Source organism: Capricornis sumatraensis, chromosome 1 (genome assembly GCF_032405125.1).
Source record: "Capricornis sumatraensis isolate serow.1 chromosome 1, serow.2, whole genome shotgun sequence".
NCBI lineage: Eukaryota > Metazoa > Chordata > Mammalia > Artiodactyla > Bovidae > Capricornis > Capricornis sumatraensis.
This window is the reverse complement of record NC_091069.1, coordinates 7,184,498-7,201,395: the sequence shown is the minus strand read 5'-3', so window position 1 is coordinate 7,201,395 and position 16,898 is coordinate 7,184,498. Positions and strand designations below refer to the sequence as shown.

The following is a 16,898-nucleotide window of genomic DNA, read 5'->3' as shown; positions in this document are numbered from 1 at the left end:
AGGGCAGAGCCTGGACACACCCCGTCCCCCCTCTCCTGCGGCCAAACCCAACGGCCCCCGCCTCTCTGAGAAGGATGACAGGGAGGTGCGGGGAACAGAGATGTTTCGGGAGCAACTGCCGTGAGACCTTCTAGGCAGACACATTGTCATGGAGAGTCTTGAGAACGCTTTTTTGTGTGGTGTGCAAAGGAATTCGCTTTTGGTGTCTCTGAGAGATCGTCGGGAAGATTTAAACTGCTTTGCAATGATTTGGGGATGTCAGGCTGATATTGCTTTTGAACATAACATTGTGACGAGACTGGGCCCCAAGGCAGCCCAGTTTTATTCAGGTTACGGTAATAATAGTCGCCACAGCAGCAACTAAAGCCATTTTCACGGCCTGAGCACTCACCATGGGCTCAGTGCCGGGCTCAGCCTTGATTGGATGCATGCTCTCTCACTACCAGCTTGAGAGAGCGTTGACTCTCATCCTCGGGGTATTCCCTTATAGCTGATACCTAAACCTGTTTGTCTCCACACTCACTGTTTCCCCTGTGAGGCAGTGAGCTTGGTGAAGGCCCCAGTCTGGTCTCTCCCATTCACTGCTGAGTCCCCAGTACCCAGCACCAGCTCCTCAAGGAGCAGCTGGACATTAAAGCTTGGCTGGACACATTTCAGATGAAGAGGCTGAGGGTCAGAGAGGTCACATAGCTTGCCAGGAGGGAATCCTAGGTTTCTGTGGCTTGAGAGCCCAGAATCACCAACTCACATGGCAGCTTGAAAGACCCTCTTGACAACTCCCTGCCTCAAGAAAGCCGCAGAGCACAAGTCCCACCCTCAGCCCTGCCCCCTGGTCTCCACTCCTGTTCTAAACCCCAGGAGGCTTCTGACTTGAATCTGCCCCCTCTGCACCTATTGCTTGCTTCCCAGGGAATTGGATGGAAGGTAGTCTGAGTTAGCTCAGGCTTGGGGAAGCTGTATTCTGCTGAAATTGCGCAGTGTTTTGGGTGAGACGTGATTCAGATTTTCCTTCCTGGTCACATTGGTTCCCACTTGAGAGATCTTTGAAGTGGGGATGACTTTACTGGGTGATTCTTGGCCTGCTTAATTCATAGGCACACTTGATCTTTGCTGCTCCTCTCTGGGAGGGGGCCCCTGGTTCTGAGGGGTTTAAGTCCCTCAGGGAGGCCAGGGGTTATAAATCCAAGATGCTCTTGGTTAAGAGCTTGATTCTGTCACTGAGTGATCCTGGGAACCTCATTTGGCCTCTCTGAGCCTTGACTGACTCTTCCGTAAAAGGGAGACATGCATGGGGAATATCTATCTTGAATGCTGGCTGTCGGTGGTGGAAAAAGAGGTCAAGTTTTCTTTCATTTATTTTGGGGCTGCACTGCACTGCACTGCAGTGGGATCCTACTTCCCTGGCCAGGGATCAAACCTGCACCCCCTGCATTGGAAGCACAGAGTCTTAACCACTGGACCACCAGGGAAGCCCCAAGTGTTCTCTTTTGCAAAAAAAATCACATTCTCCACAAGTCATAGATTATGTTTATCCTTGTACTTTAAGAAATGTTAGTTTAGGGCTTCCCAGGGGGTTAAGATTCTGCTGCCAATGCACCGGACAAGGGTTCCATCCCTGGTCCAGGAAGATCCCACATACCTCAGGGTAACTAAGCTGTGAGGCAGAACTACTGAAGCGTGCGCACTCTGGAGCCGCACGCTCTGGAGCAAGCGAAGCCAGCGCGAGGAGACGCCTGAGCACCAAAACTGGTGAGTTTCGCCGCGACTAGAGAGAGCCCTTGTGCAGCAGCCAAGGCCCAGCACCACCAAAAATAGAGAAATACAATTTAGGGGGGAAAGAAGAAATGTTAGTTAAAAAAAAAATCTGAACACCAAACAGTCCCTGAGTCCCTGCTGCGTGCACAGCCTTGCATCAGAGTTGGTCTGGAGAGTGGTAACCCCGTTGTGGGCATGTCCTTGCTCAGGCTGTCCTCACAGCAACCATGAAATGCCAGGGACCAGGATCGCCATTTCCGGAGAGAAGAGGCAGGCACAGAGAGGGGACCTGACGTGCTTAAGGTTCCACACTGAGAAACTAAAGAGCCTGGCTTTGGAGCTGAGCGCTCTGTTCTACCGATGAACAGAAACGTGAGTCCTGACGGCAGGGCTCGAAGGGCGCTCTCACGGCACAGAGACCACCCTGGGCTGCCCCTGCCTGGGAGGAGCTGCGTCTCCTGGGAGAGAGGGACACACGGACAGACCAGAGAAGCGTGTGGTGTCAGAGGGGCCACCCAAGGCTGCATAGCTGATCCGTCTCCTAAAGGAGCACCAGAGAAGACCCCAGGGGGAACTTGCTTTAAAAAAGTCCCCTGGGAGACATCCCTGGAGGTCCAGCAGTTGACTCCACGCTTCCACTGCGTGGAGCATGGTTTCCATCACTGGTTGTGGACCTAAGATATCACCTGGAGTGGCTAAAAAAAAGAGAAAAGTCCCCTGGTTGGTGCACTGACATCAGTTCTAGCCCTTCGCCGTGGCCGATGGATGGTGCATATTTCTTTTACCTCAGAATGAGCTCCTCCTGAGCTGTATTTGAAGCCCAGCTGGCTTGTCCTTCACTGTGATTTTCTAGCCCATGGTCACCGGCTCTCTGGACAGGGGGCTCCAGTTCCTGCTACTCAGACCCACGGGAATCATTTTTAAAGAAGTGACTGTGCCCTTCCCTGCTCCACCCAAAGGTGACTTCAGGTCCCTCCTGGAAGGTCAGCTTCCAATGGTCAAGAATCTGGGGTCCCCACTCCAACAGGGTTTCTCCAGACGGAGGAAGCACATGGCTGGGGCTGTGAGGTGAAGTTGTCAGTTGCTCACACTGATCACAACTCACCTGTATCCTTGGGACTTTAGAGCTGCCAGCCACCGTTAACCTCTGAGCGCTCCTGACCAGAACCTCCAGGGCCTGGCACCTGCCGTGGGTGTGGGGTGGAGGTCGGGGGTGGAGGGGAGGGGTCTGCCCGGGAGGAGCAAGGGAGGCACCGCTCTAGCTCCACATGTGCGCTCGGACAAGCCGAGATGGGGAGAAAGCTGCAGGGCGGTTTGGAAACCGCACACAGAAGCCCACGCCCATCTTGCTGCAGGTTTCTGCAAGAAACTCAAGGTTTGTCTGTGGCTGGCTTCCCGCAAACAGGAGCTCACCCGTCGCCTTCAAGGTCTGCTTCCATGGAGAGCGTGGCGGGAGGGCATCTCGTGAGGACCTGGGCAGTGAGCCTGGACAGCTCAGTCCTGCCCGTCGGGCTCCACCTCCACCAACACTGGCTGGGCTGGGTGGGAGTGGGGCAGCACCAGCTTCGATTTAGAGAAAACAGAAGAAAGCGCCTGCCGCTGCCGAAAATCCTGGTGACAAATCCCCTCCCCTCAGTAACTCAAATTTCTAAGCTAATTCCTCTCCATTCCCACCAGAAAAGCTCCTCCTGTTCTTATCTGTCTCCAGGCCCACGTTGGCCCAACAAGAAAGCTGCCTTTGTTAAGTACTAGAAGCTTCCTCAGTTCAGGATAATCAAGGGCATCCATGCCAATGCCTTGCAACTCCCATTGGGCCGGAGAGTCTGAACCAGCATGGTGGGTTGATGTAATCCCATCCAAAGCAAACAAAGGCAATGCTGTATGGATCCCATGGTGGCCTGGCCCTTGGTCAAGGTATAGTGACCATCAGGGATTTCAAAAGAGCACAGAACTCCCCACCACCACCACCACCACTGCTGCAGAAAGCCTCGGAGGGTCCCCCAAGGAACCCCAGAGTGGGAAACACCGGGCTAAATTGGGGTGGGGGGTTCAACCCTTTGATATTCCCTGCAGCCCCTCCCATTTTCTCATTGGGAAGGCTTCCTGCCGCAGGGTGTCGGGGGAGAGCTTGGTGGCTCTGACTTTGCCACTTGCCAGCTGTGTGATCTTGGGGTGGTGGCTTTCCCTCTCTGAACCTCTAGGTCTCACTGCTTTCCTCCTCGGTTGACAGTGCTCTGTAAAGGCTGGGAGTCTTTGTTGTTGCCATTACTGCTTGTTCAGGGGTCCTGACTTCCCACTTTATGTGTGTGGCCCTCTCGCTGGATTTCAAACATGATGAGAGCGTGATGCAGGGGTGGGCAGCGTGCATGTGGAAATGGGGGTCCGAAAGTGCCGCTTCTGAGACGCCGTCTGTGATGGGAGCCTGGAAGCCGGGTGAGGAAGGTGAGCTTGGCGGCCCATTAGCGGGCAGGCAGAGGGCACCTTGAGATGGCAGTTCTGGGGTGCAGCTGGGCGCTCCCCATCTTTCATGTGCCTGGAATCACCTGGGAACCTTGTCCCAGTGCAGATTCTGCTGGAGAAGGCCTAGGCAGGGCTCCCAGGTGAGGCCGGGGCGGGGGGCAGCCAGGGCTGCACACCAAGGCCTCAGGTCTGAGGGAAGAGGGCAGGCTGCTTGGTGTCTGGAAGGAGTGGCTCCAGAAAGGCCCACAAGCCCCCCAAAAGGCCATGCAGGGAAAGATGAAGCAACATGAGGGTAAAATTACGTTTTCAACAGAAGAAAAGGCCTCTGCCTCCTAGTGTGTAGAAAGATCTCTGTTCCCACCCCCACGCAGCCCCAGGGGTTTGAAAGAATGTGGTTTTCTGAGCACAGCTTTTCCTCGCTGAAGGGGGTGGATTCGCTCTGAAAAAGTTGCCTGCGAAATGATTTTTTTTTTCTATATCAAACGTTATTTTCCAGTGGTGCGTGTTTTAAGACCATGGTTATGTTCCTGCCGAGAAGGATCCGACTCTGAGGCATTGTCATTGAGGATGTGGCAGACACGAGGGGTGGGGAGCTCAAGGCCATTGCTTCGGACCGATGAGAGTTGGCACTGCAGAGAGCAGGAACCAAAATCTGAAGCCCCAGTGGTCCCCAGATACACTGAGGTTCACGGCCAAACACGGGCCCAGAGCCCTGATCAGAACCACTGATGGTGTGACTGGTGGGACCAGAGGGGACCCAAGGCAAACCAGCCCCCTCAGCCGGAAGAGGAGCTCAGAGAGGCCGGCCATCTTGTCTTTGTATAGGACACCATCGGCCACACTCTGAATATCCGGCTGGAAGTGTTTTTGTTTTTATATTAGATGCAATGATCTAATGTGCAGTAGGAGCCTACTCCTGTCGCAGTTCAGCTGTATTTCTCAAAGAAGCTATGATGTCAGAGTTCTACCAAGACTCCAGAGGAACAGCCTCCTTGCCCAGAGGGGTCTGCTTGACTATGCCAAGGTATACTGGGAATCTTAAATAAGAGATGAAAGCCCACAATCTGCCATTACTTGACAGACTGTGGTTTTCCTGGGGTTATATAGCCTGGGGTCAATATTCCAAGGAACATACTTTGGGAAGAGCCCTCATAACTAAAGGTCTCTCTGTTTCTGTATCAGTTACCTACTGCTGTGTAACAAATCACTCCTAACTTAGCGCTTCAAAACAATAGGTATTTATTATCTCAAAGGGTCTGTGGCTCAGGAATTCAGAAGTGCGGTAACTGGGCAGGAGGAGAAGGGGGTGACAGAGGGTGAAATGGTTGGATGGCATCACCAATTCAATGGACATGATTTGAGCAAACTCTGGGAGATAGTGAAGGGCAGGGGAAGCCTGCCGTGCTGCAGTCCATGGGTTTGCAAAGAGTCAGACATGACTCAGCAACTGCACAGCAACATAACTGGCTGGTCCCAGTTTGTGGTCTCCACTGAAGTTGCAGTCCAAACATCAGCTGGGGCTGCTCTCATCTGACTGGGGCTGCGGGATTGGCTTCCGGCTTCCAAGATGGAGTGCTCACTGGCTGGGTGTTGGCAGGAGGCCTTGGTTTCTTGCCCCATGGAGTCCTCCACAGAGCTGCTTGAGTTTCCTCAGTATATGGCTTCCCCTAGATGGATGCCAGCAAGAAAGACTGAAACCCTGGTGCCTTGGAATGCACGTGAGGTCCTTTCCACACTGTCCTCTTGGCCCCGCGGGGGCAGCCCTCTTCATTGTGGGAAGGGCTGAAGAGGGTGGAAATTGTCTGGAGACCATCTTGCAGGCCGACTGCCACGGTAACCATCTCTCTGGCGCAAGGACAGATAACTTGCCTCATTCTCACAACTGGCTTCTTACCATTTAGTGCCAATTAGTAACTTTGAGAAGTGACCCTGTAACCTGTGATGTGAAGGAGGAAAAGACTAGGAATTATCAGCTATACCAACCCCCATGAACAGCAGCAATAACAATCATCCAGGCCTATTTGTTGAGCCTTCGCCCCATGCCTGCTGCCTCAACAGCATCATGGCACGGTGCAATCCATGTCCCCAAGGAGCCGGCTCCACAATATTTCCAAGTCAGGCCACTCATTTTTATGAAATGTATAAAGTGAGGTTTCTGTTTGTTTTGGCAATGATGGCTACAAGGACACAAGTAGCTTTGCCTCCTGGAGACACAGAGAAAAATTCCATGACCCGTGTGAACCCATGTCGGGGAAGACTGAAGTGGGGTGTAAACTCAGGATGGATAAATGCCAAAAATACAGTAAATAGGTGAGATGGAATATTTATTTTGTGTACATTAGCAATATGAAGGGGATGGTCCAGTGGTTAAGAGTTGACCTGCCAATGCAGGGGACACGAATTGGATCCCTGGTCTGGGAAGATCTCACATGCTGCAGAGCAACTAAGCCCCATGCACCGCAACTGCTGAGCCCACATGCTGCAACTAAGGTATGAAGCCCGCATCCCTTAGAGCCTGTGCTGTGCAATAAGGGAAGCCACCGCAAGGAGAAGCCCGCACGCCACGACAGAGTAGCCCATTCTCGCCGCAGTGAAGACCACGCAGCAGTGAAGATCCAGCGGGGCCACAAATAAAGGCAGATAACAGGTAAAATTCTAAAATACAAACAAAGAACACGAGGAGTCACGGTGAGCCGAGGGTTCTTTGGTTTTGCCCCAGTCTCATGCTGGGAAAAGGGGTCACATCTCTGGTGGTGGCCTAGTGGTGAGGAGCAGGCACCTGGTTGCTCGAGTCACCATGTCTGTTACTAACTCTGTGACCGGGCAAGTGACTTCACAGCCCTGTCTCCTGTCTGTGAAATGGGGTGATAATGGCCAACTCCTCCTGTTATGATGAGGCTTCAGAAGGTTCTGGTATGCTTTATCCTGGCAAAGCTGATGGCGGATCACCAAGGTGGTGGCACCCTAGGTTCAAAGAACCTTCGTAGAAGTGCCATTGCCTGGAAAGATCTTTGCCCTGTGAGCGAGCGTGGACCCAGAGCCACAGAGCAGATAGTCGCTGCTGCTGGGGACCCTGTATGGGCGACCCTGGGGACTGGAAGGAGCTCAGCCCTTGCTTCTGCTGGGGGCATGTGTGGGCATGGAGCTGGCCCGGCCCTTTCCTGTCCTGTCCCAGCATGATTTCAACAGAGGGAGTGTCCCGGGCGTGTTTTCCCCTCGGAAGTCTCACCCTGCTGAGGTGGGATTTGGGGAGCTCTGGCTCAATTTGCTGCCCCAACCAACAGGCCAGGCTTAGAGATGCTCAGAAACCAGAGTGGGGATGCAAGTTCCTGACCTGCAGCCTGGGCCTGGCCTGATGGAAGGTGTTTGGCTCAGGCTGGCTTGACAGCCCTTGACTCCATCCTTCAGGGCTGTGTGATTCCAGACAAGTGTCTCCACCTCCCGGGCCCTCAGTTTCCCCATCCCTAAAGTCTCGGGCTGGGCCTGCCTGCCCACCCTAGGAACCTGGGGTTGCCCAGGGGGACACAGAGCTTATGTAGGTGTTCACGGCGAAGTCCCAGGCCACCCGCTTCCTCTCCAATCAAGAGAGCTCTATTTCCATCTCTGGTATATTGACGATCTAAGTAGCACTTCAATTTTAAAAAGAAGAAAAAAGAAAAGGAAACTCAGCTACAGTGAAAACAATACAGAACTTTCCCACCAACTTACTCTGTCCCCTGACTCATGCCTTCAAGCTCTACAGGAGTGGAGCAGTCCATCAGCTAGGTTTGGTGACCGCTCCCTTCCAAACAGTTCCTAGTCTCCTGGATTTGGATCTCTGTTTCTTTCAGCCTCTGTGAGGTCCCATGAAAGGTGGGGAGAGGAAGGGGCTTTAGTTGGTAGGGGGTGGTCCACAGAGATCTTGAGGTGCCAAGGTCATGGACAGGCTGGGTGTGCTGGCCTCCTCTCTGGACATGTGCTGTGGGCATCTCGGATCTGTGCCCCCTCGGCCTCCCTGTGCCCAAGCATCCCCAGCTTGGGCCCAAGAAGCCAGGGCCAGCCCTTGCTGCCTCTGAAGTGAGGAGTCTGTGGGCCTGGGTGGTCTCTCAGCCCCTCCCAACTTCAACACAAATTGCTGCATTTATGAAGCTCCAGCTGTCTGCAGAGTGGGGTCTGGCATGGGGGAGGGGTGGATCCTGTCCTAGGAGGAGGAGCCCCCTCAGCTGGCTGCATCTAGCTGGACTGGGGATGGCAGGGCTCAGAGTGGCCCCTGGGCCCCAGGAGGCCCAGGTGCCAGGCCCAGCTGCCAGGCTGCCATTTGAAACGTCTCCTGTTGGTGGCACTTTGGTAAGTTGCAGGTATTCTGGTCTTCGCGTATATTTGATCTGTATTTGAAAACCGTGCTGGTTTCCTTTCTTTGCTATGGGATTCTTAGTGCCTAAGACTGAACTTGATCATGTTATTCCCCAGGTAAACGTTTTCCATGGCTCCTCACTACCCTTAGAAGACAATCCAAGCTCGAAAATGACCCCAAACCTTTTGGGGTCTGGCATAGGCCTAGCCCTCCCACTTAGGGGCTCTCGACCCCTTACCCTATGCCCTCCAGGCACATAGACTGAACCATGAAAACTCTCTCCCCTCTCGGGAGCCTCACACATTCTGCTTGACACATTCTCCTTCTCTTTTTCTTGTTGCTTGCTAAATGTCACTTCTTCCAGGAAGCCCTCCTTGCCTAACTGAGTGACTTCAGTTCACAGTCAGGCTCACCCTGTACTTTTCCTTTGTAACACACTCATCACTGTCGTGAGCTAAAAAAATAAAAAGCCTGTTTGTTTGATCTGCACTCCACCCCCCACTAGAAGGTGGGCTCTGTGGGTGCCCCCCACTGGATATTCCTGTTTATACCAGATGCAGTGCTGGGCACCCAGTGAACACTCTGGAAGCGTCTGCCCAGTAAGTCCTTGAGCGGTCACTCTGTGATCCCACAGATGGCCTGTTGATCCAGGTTGCTAACCTGGGGCCCACCGGGGCTGCTGGCGGTGCACCTGAGTGGGTCACGCCGGAGTCTGGGAACCCAGGCCCAGCCCCATCCTCCAGCCTGCGGGCTCTGCCTGGAAGCGAGGAAGGGGTTAAGTGTTTCTGGCTGCCTCGTGCTGTGTCTGCGGCAGTTCCCCCTTCCGGGGCTGCAGCAGCCGAGGTTGGCGAGGAATGTTTGCAATGCAGAGCTAGGAGGGAGGGTGACTGGGGGAAGTGGGGGCCTGTGGAGGCCGGGCCGGGCCAGGCTCCCCAGTTGAGCAATCGCCCAGGCCCAGCCGGTTCCTGTAACTCCTGCCCCTCCTGCCTTTTCCCGCCCTGCCGGCTTCCTCCACACGCTGCCTGCCAGGCAGTGGGGGCGGCCTGTCCTCTGGGGCCTGCAGCGAGAGGTAGAGGGACAGAGGCCCCTGAGAGCCTGGAGGCCAGGGGTGAAAAGGAGGATCTTCCAAAGGGAGAGGGAGAGAAGGAGTGCAGTCAGCTCAGCCACCCTGGCCCAGAGAGGTTAAGGCTTTTGCCCAAGGTCACACAGGGAGGCACCACCATCCAACTGGACCACACCCTGGATTCAGACCTTTTTGTTCCCATGGTAGCAGGCTGCAACTCAGCACCGTGTGGAGGCCCCTTTGCCGCTCAGATGGGAAGCTTTGATTTCCGGAGACTCTCTCCCACCAGAAGGCCAGGGCCTCTCCTGCCCCTAGCCTGGCTCTTCACTCAGGGCTAGGGTCTCAGAGAGGAGGGCGGCTCTCATGGGACTGGGTGCACCCACCGTCCCCATCACTGCCCCAGCACTGTCCAGTACTCAGCCTGTCCTGGGGACACTGGTCCCCTCCAGGAGTGTGGAGGAAATGGATGAACACCCACCACACTCAAGCTGGTTCTCAAAAGCCACCCACTCCTGGGACTTCCTTGATGATCCCGTGGTAATGACTCCGCCTTCCAGTGCAGGGGACACGGGTTTGAAGCCCCGTAGGGGAACTAAGGTCCTACACTGAACTAAGATCCCACCTGCTACAGGGCAGTGAAGACTCAGTACAGCTACGACAAAACAAACAAAAAACCCGTCCACTGCTTCCTCCAGTTCCCTTCAAGGAAGAAGCTTTGTGAATTCTGAATAGCATGCTGAGCCCACAAAACTGGTCTTTCTCCACAAGTACACACCTTCTTTAGCGACAGCGGCATTCCTGACAACGCAGAAAGAGCTCCTTCTGTCGACAGTATTTACAAGTGACCTCTGGGGAGTGGTCCTTGCCATCACTCAGATCCAGTTCTAACCCCGGTTCCACCACCTTCGAGTTTGTGGCCACGCACCTCTTTCCAAGCCTCAGTTTCCTCATCTGTAAAGTGGGATTGAGAGAGAGGGTGGGTGGAGCAGCAGGACTGCTCTGGTTCTACGGAGACTCTGGGCCACTTGCCTTTTCTGGTCCCACAGACATTCAGTCTGTTTGGAGCTGGCTCAGGGTGTCCCCTGCCAGGGCCCGGGCTTTGCCCAATTTGCCAGCAGATGATGGTCTCAGAGCCCTCAGAGGTGCTATCTTGGCCACATCTGTCTGGAATGGGCAGTGGAGCCCCTGGGACCCCACCTCTGCAGAGGGCAGGGTGGGCGGTCCGTGTGAGCTAGGAGTTCCTGTGAGAATAAAACAAGGCGTTTAGAGATGAGGAGGCTCGTAGGACAAGCGGCCGCCAAGCCATGCAGACATAGTGAGGAATTTTCACCTGGAAAACCACACCAGTGATACCAGGACCTTCCTACACTTTGCTCTGCATCTAAGTCCTACTGTGAGCCAGATAATGAACGACCTACTTTATTCTACAACACACCTAAGAAGGAAGTATATTGGTCCCACACACACACACTTAAAAAAAAAAACCAGCAGAGAGGTTGATGCATTTGCTCAAGGTCACACAGCTTGTAAGGAATGGAGCCTGACTTGGAACTCAGGCCTCCAGAACCTGTGCTCTTAGGGGATCTCTTCCACACCTGGTTTGGGATCTTCATAGAGGAGATGGGCCACCTTGGGTTAGTCATTAGGCCCCAGAGCCATGAATTGAGAGGAAAATCTCCAGCATCCCCTGGGGGTGGGGGAGGCACTGCGCTAAATTATCGCTATCACCTAGGGCACTATCACTATTACTCCAGGGCACACAGCCGGTCCAGCCAGGATCCACTGTCGAAGCGATTGATGATGCCTTCTGGTCCCCTGGCCCCCCTGGCTCCCTGTCGAGGCTCCACCAAGTCCGTGGCCGGGAAGGACCCTCACAACCGACTGGCCTCCGCAGACAGATGGACAGATGCTGGCCGCTCCCCTCCCAGGGCCGGCGGGCTGCGAGGCTTCACCACCTCCTCCCGAGCAGGTTTCCTTTAAGAAACCAGAAGATTGATTTCCTGGCAGGCTCGCTGAGGAGCCTGTCCAAATGGTTTGCATGTCTGCATTTTTTACTGCTCCGTTTAATATGTATGCAAATGCCGGCCGGCTGCACAGTCACACGCGGCGCCCCATTAAAGCGCCGTCCGGGCGCGCGCATCATTCGAGGCGACGGGCTCGGCGGCCCTGATAGATGGGGTGCGGGGATGGAGACAAATGACGGGCTTTTGTAATTTCTTTCTCCCTTTTTCGGGGGCTGTTGGGTGGGGGTCTGCTCAAGCCTAGAAACAGCAGAGAAGATTTAAATATATGCAAAATTGTTTAGGGGTTTTGGGGGGCGGTGTAGAAACCTGAACCAGGAGGAGGGAATTCACTGTTCTCCTCTCTAGGAGTCGGGCTGAAGGCTGGAGAGGGGAGCCGAGCCCCACAGTCACCTTCTGGCAGAGAGAGCGGCTTTGCTACTGATAAGCAGGCTCGGTCCTATGGGAAGCGCGGCTTCAGCCGCAGAGAAAAGGAAAATGCCGGTTATTTTCAGCCCTGTTACACCCGAGAGGCCACTGCTGCAGAGTTTTTACCATCCCACCCGCGCCCCCCCCAAAACTTAATTTTCTTGAGCTTCCAGGGCTTTTAACTTTATAGGTGTATGGGTGTCATTTAACTCTCTGCACTAGCCCTAAAAGGTGGATCTCATCCATTGTACAGATGGGGAAATTGAGGCTCACAGTCCCTTGGGGAGGGTTGCAGAGTGAGTTGTGGGGGGTGGATGGGATTTTCAGAGCCATTCCTTGACCCACTCAGCCCTTGGCCAGCTCTTGCTTTGTGGAGTTTGCTCCCAGCCATGGAGGGTGGGGCGGGTGTGGAATCTGCCCAGACTAACCCTTCCTCAACAACCCCTGCTCTCCAACCCTAGCTCCCCTTGCAGGGCCCTCAGCATCCTACCTGTCCCCACCTGCCTGGTAACACAAGCCCACATCAGAACGATCCTGAAGACTAGAATTTCTGAAATACTGTTTCAGCCTAAAATCCGAAGTGTGAGTTTTAAAGGAATCTTTCCTTAGTTCTCAGGATTTTAGGCAACAACGGCAGCTGGGGGGCAGCCTGGAGGATCATATGAAAATGCAAAGATTTCCCAGAGGAGGCTCCAACCTAAAGAGATGGCCATTCTGGAGAAGATAGCTCAGACCAACTGGAGAGGCGATTGTGTGTGTGTGTGTGCGCGTGTGCAGTGTGGCAGTGTTCTGGTCTGTGTTTGCCAGTGTGTGTGTCTCAGTGTGAGGGCGGGATTGTGCCTGTGTCCATGTACACACGTGTGTGTCAGCATGCATGTGTGTGTGTCGATGTGACAGCAGCTGAGAGCGCCTGTCCTCAGGCTGGCGAGCAGCTGGGGTGTGAATTTCCCTGAGGGTCTCCATCTCCCTGCAGTGTAGGCCTCCTGCCTGCTACATCCCCACCCGGAAACCTGCTCCCCCTTCCAGCAAACATCTCTGCTGTTTCAGCAGCAGAACGGAGGGCGGGACACCCCACAGGCAGCTGTGAGGATCCAAAAAGGCTGAGCCCCCGCCTAAGGCCCCGCATAGATGAGGACTGTGGTGACAGGGGGATGGGGCGTAGCCTGTTGCCTGATGGGTGAGCCTGGGAATTCTGGGAAGGAAACGAGGGCCATGCGCAGCTCTCTGGAGAAGCTCACCTTGTGTATCTGCACCTGAGTGTCACAGCCCCCATCCCTCCTTCGCCTCTCACCCCTCCTCCAGGTCCATCCCCAGGCCCCCAGCTCACCCCGACCCTCCTGCAGTCTCTCAAGTTCACCCTGCCCTGGAGTCCCTCGGGCCATCTCTCCTGGAGTTTCCCCCAGATACCCCCTGGGCCCATCCCTTCCCCCACAGCCCTGCTCCCTGCAGGAGCCCTCCCTGACCAGCCACGTCTTCCCCTTGCCTTCGCCACCTCCTACATCCCAACCAGTTGCTTGTCTGTTTCATTTTGTCTCCATCATCTATCCCTCAGGAACATGAACCCTGGGGGAACCGAAAAAGTGGGGGTTTCTCTCTAGGACGTTCCTGATGTTCGTGAACATCCCGGGACCGCTGCCCAGGCCAGGCTCCTTTTCCAGGCTCAGGTCCTTTGCTCTCGACAGATCTTATTCACCCCGAGGCTCACCCTCCGTGTCCACGGAGCCCAACCAGATGATGATGACCCCATGTTCTAAGTCCTCCCCCAACTGGTTTGTGTTTTGGGACGGTCCACCCTTCTTCCAGGCCTCAAGGTGTCACCTCCCCTGAACTGGCCCCAACCCCAGTCATAGTACCAGTGGTACTAAAGTGACTGTTTTCTGCAGCCTGTCAAGAAAATTCTTTCATTGAGAACCATTTTGAATGGACCTGGACATTGCCCCTCTCTGAATACCTCTTCCCTTGGGACCCTCTGAAGCATTCTTTAGGGCCTCCCACCAGCTTCCCAAGTGGCGCTGTGATCAAGAACTCACTGGGGCCTCCCCCAAGCTGGGCCAAGCACACAGTAGTCTCTGGACTGTTGAAATGGACAAGGGAGGGGATAAATGCGCGGCTTGCCCCGTGGCCCCTTTGGGGTCCACACTTACTCCCCAGCTGGTTGGCCGGGGTTGGAGGGGGGAGGCTGCTGTGTGTGGACCGGCTGAGTCAGGCCCTAACCCCAGGCAAGGGGCCACCTTGGCTCCCGCCGATCTTGCTGACTGGGCTGAATTCTTGTCTGCACCTCCCTCCGCAACCCGCCATTACTCATTGTTGGCATTTATCCCCAAGCAAGAGGTGACCCTCGGAGCAGCCGCAGCCTCCCGCATGTTCTGAGGAAGGGGTGGCCGGAGGCTGGGCTTCGAGGAGGCGCAGCAGGAATTGTGAGCAGCTGCTCTGAGTGCAATGACCATATTTTTCTGAGCTGAAAAATTAGGACACCGGATGTAACAGAGGATTTTCTCAGATTTGTTCATTCGATGAGTGCAAAAGTCTCGCAAAGGTACGAAACCTAAAGCTTATGTAGTTATGTAGGTAATGCATTGTCTTGTTGAAAAGCCTCTCAGTTTCCCAAATCAGGGAGATTCTGGAAGGTGATACTTCAGTTTGACGAATAGCTGGGGTGGGGAGCCCCTGGGTCAACCCTGTCCTTGGTGCTTGGGCAATAATGGGGAGCAAAACAGGGGTGATCCTGGCTCACAGAGCTCACGTGGGGAGGCTGACATTCCTTAAATAATTTCACATTTTAGGACCAAGAGAAGTGGTATGGGGAATGGGTGGGGGGGCATACAGGGCCATGAAGGCCAACCACTCCCATGTGAACTGCGAGTCGGGATGTCCAGGAAGACATCTTTTTAAATTATTTATTTATTTTTGGCTGCTCAGGGTCTTTGTTGCTGAGGGCTTTCTCTAGTTGCGGTGAGCACGGGCTGCTGTTTGTTTTGGTGCGTGAGCTTCTCATTGCAGGGGCTTCTCTTGTGGCAGCGTACAGGCTCCAGGGCGGGCAGGCTTCAGTAGTTGCAGGCCACCGGGCTTAGTGGCTCCGCTGCCTGTGGAATCTTCCCAGACGAGGGATCGAACCCGTGTCCCCTGCCTTGGCAGGCAGATTCTGATCCACTGGACCACCAGGGAAGTCCCAGGAAGGCATCTTTGAGGAAAGAAAGTTTGACGTGAGACTGAGCTCTTTGGGCGTTTACTGTGGGAGGGGTGGGAGTGGACTGGAGTGAGGGAAGTACATTTTAGGCAGGAGGAAAGGTATGTGCAAAGGGCCAGTGGCAGAAAGGAGGGCCGGGTGTTTGAGGGACAGGAGGCTGCCCAGGTGACTGCAGTGTGCTGAGCGAGGGGAAGAGGAGGTGGGAGAGGTCGGCAGGGGCTGGTGCAGGCAGTGCCCACCAGTCCATAAGAAGGTGGTGGATATTCTCCTGCTGGCAATGGGGAGCCAGGGACTGTTTGGCACAGGTGGGACCTGATTGTCCTTCTGGATGTGGATAATAATGAGGATGATGACAATGTTGGTGATTAAGGGAAGTGTTTAGTGAGCACTTACTATGTGCCAAGCACTGGCTACCCTTTCCAGTGTTCTTGCCTGAAAAAGCCCATGGACAGAGGAGCCTGGCTACAGTCCATGAGGTTGCAAAGAGTCAGACACAACTGAGAGACTTAAGTATGCATGCACGCATTCAAGCACCATTTCAGCCATTCTACAGATGAGAAAAGTGAAGGTTGGGAAGGGAAGTGGTTTATCTGAGGTCACATGGCTGGCAAACAGCAAAGATGGAACTCTGAGTATGCTGGCTCCAGAGTCTCTACCCTTGTCCCCCACACAAAGCTGCCCTAGTTTGGACACAAAAGGACAAGGGGCATGCAGATGGTTGCCCCCTCCCCCCAACCACTCTGTGGCACTGCCGCCTCGCTGCTGTGTCCCAGGCGTGGGTGGGGACTCTGTCACCAGGCCAGCCAGGGCTGGAAAGGCCCAACTCAGTCCCTGCTCAGGCCCAGTAGGGAAGTAGAGGTTGCAACATCAGAGGCTGAGCTTCTGGAGAAGTTGGGACCCCAGCGTGGGTGGATAGGTCATTGGGGCACAAATCCCAGGAGAGCACAGCCCCACTCATCTGTTTGGGATTCAAGGACTTTGAGATATGGCTAGAGCATTCCCGGGCTTCCCTGGTGGCTCAGATGGTAAAGAATCCACCTGCAATGCGGGAGACCTGGGTTTGATCCCTGGGTTGGGAAGATTCCCCTGGAAGGGGGCATGGCAACCCACTCCAGTATTCTTTGCCTAGAGAATACCCATGGACAGAAGAGCCTGGCAGGCTATAGTCCATGGGGTCACAAAGAGTCGGGCACAACTGAGCAACTAACCACGGCACAGCAGAGCACAAAGAATCCCCAGGACCAGAGCAGCCCCCTGCTTCCCCCTCTGGAAGCAGGTCCAGGGGATCACACCTGTGGCATTTTAAAAAATCCTATTCCCAGGACTTCCCTACTGGTCCAGTGGCTAAGACTCCATGCTCCTGATTCAGGGGGCTCTGGTTCGATCCCTGGTCAGAGGGCTAGATCCCACATGCCTCAACTAAGAGTTTTCATGGCTCAAGTAAAGATGCCAAATGCTGCAATGAAAATCCCATCTGCTGTAACTAAGACTCAGAAGGGCCAAATGCATAAATATATAAAAACTCCTATTCCCTCAGTGACCATCACGGAAATGTAAATCAAAACCACAATGAGATACCACCCCACATAACACCTACTAGGATGGTTACTATCAAAACTCAGAAAATAACAAGTGTGGGTGAGGATGTGGAGAAACTGGAAGCTTGTATAC

The 16,898-nt window shown here is 54.3% G+C and overlaps 1 non-coding gene across 1 annotated transcript; it reads right to left on the bottom strand.

Moving 5' to 3' along the window:
- Nucleotides 1–1,396: 1,396 nt before the first annotated feature.
- TRNAG-UCC (transfer RNA glycine (anticodon UCC)) lies at nt 1,397–1,469 on the bottom strand. The gene has a single exon. It is a non-coding gene; the product is annotated as a tRNA-Gly (tRNA).
- Nucleotides 1,470–16,898: the final 15,429 nt, after the last annotated feature.